Genomic DNA, 977 nt, shown 5'->3' with positions numbered 1-977 from the left:
AGCTCTTGTGCCTGGGCTGGCACTGGCAAGTTCAATTCCACGGGCATAAGCAGTCTCCATTCTGGCTTGGCAGCAATAAACCTGGCACTGGTTGTTGTCCTGGTCCATATGTATGTGCCAATCGGTCCAGACTCCTAGAGCTCAACAAATGGTCTTGCGAGAGCCCGACGCTGTGTGAGCCCGGGGAGGAAGTGCGGTGCAGTAGCCAGGTCATGTTGCCCAGGCTAGGGCTTGGCCTTCTGGGGAGAACAGCGAGGGACAGCCTGCCCTAAGGAAGTCCCTCTCTGAGGTGGGGATGGTTTTCCAGGGTTCCCTGGGCTCTCAGGTGCTCCCTCCTCCCCTGTACCCCACTCTTCCATACCCCAGGGCTCATCTCTTCTCCACCTGGGACCTTGTTCCACTGAAAATCTCCCCCTACCCTCCCATCTCATGGTTTTCTCCCTCCCCACTGGCTCTGCTTTCCCTACAACCAGCACCAGTGCCAAAATCAGCACCAGGAACTGCCATTCATATCGTGTCTACCATATGCCCATTTGAATCCTTATTGACAAGCTTGTGACCTTTGTCAAATTAGTGACCTCTCTGAACCTCAGTTTCCTCTCCTGTAAAATGGGCACATTAATACCTGTTTTACAGATGGTCGTGAAATGGGTCGTGCCTGACACTGTTTGGCGCTCAGCCAACTCTTGTTTGTTTCCTCGATTCTGCTGGGTTGCCTGGCATTTTGATTTCTCTTTAATTCATACCTTCGAATCTGCTGTAAACTTGGCAGCCACATCACCAAGCTCATTAGATTGCAGGTTGGGAAGCCTAATTAGGTTCTAAGGAGGTTAGAATCTGTCCTCAGGGTCAAGTTCTCAAGCTTTAGAATGTGGACTCATGACGTCATTTTGGTCCCTGGAGGCATTCTTCTCTAGCTATATGTGGGAAGCTCTGTGTTGCAGACTGTAAGGTTGCCAGGCAGCAAAGTTTCCCAA

The sequence above is a fragment of the Trachypithecus francoisi genome, unplaced genomic scaffold, assembly GCF_009764315.1.
Source record: "Trachypithecus francoisi isolate TF-2019V2 unplaced genomic scaffold, Tfra_2.0 Lachesis_group8, whole genome shotgun sequence".
Classification (NCBI taxonomy): domain Eukaryota; kingdom Metazoa; phylum Chordata; class Mammalia; order Primates; family Cercopithecidae; genus Trachypithecus; species Trachypithecus francoisi.
This window is presented reverse-complemented; position numbering follows the sequence as displayed.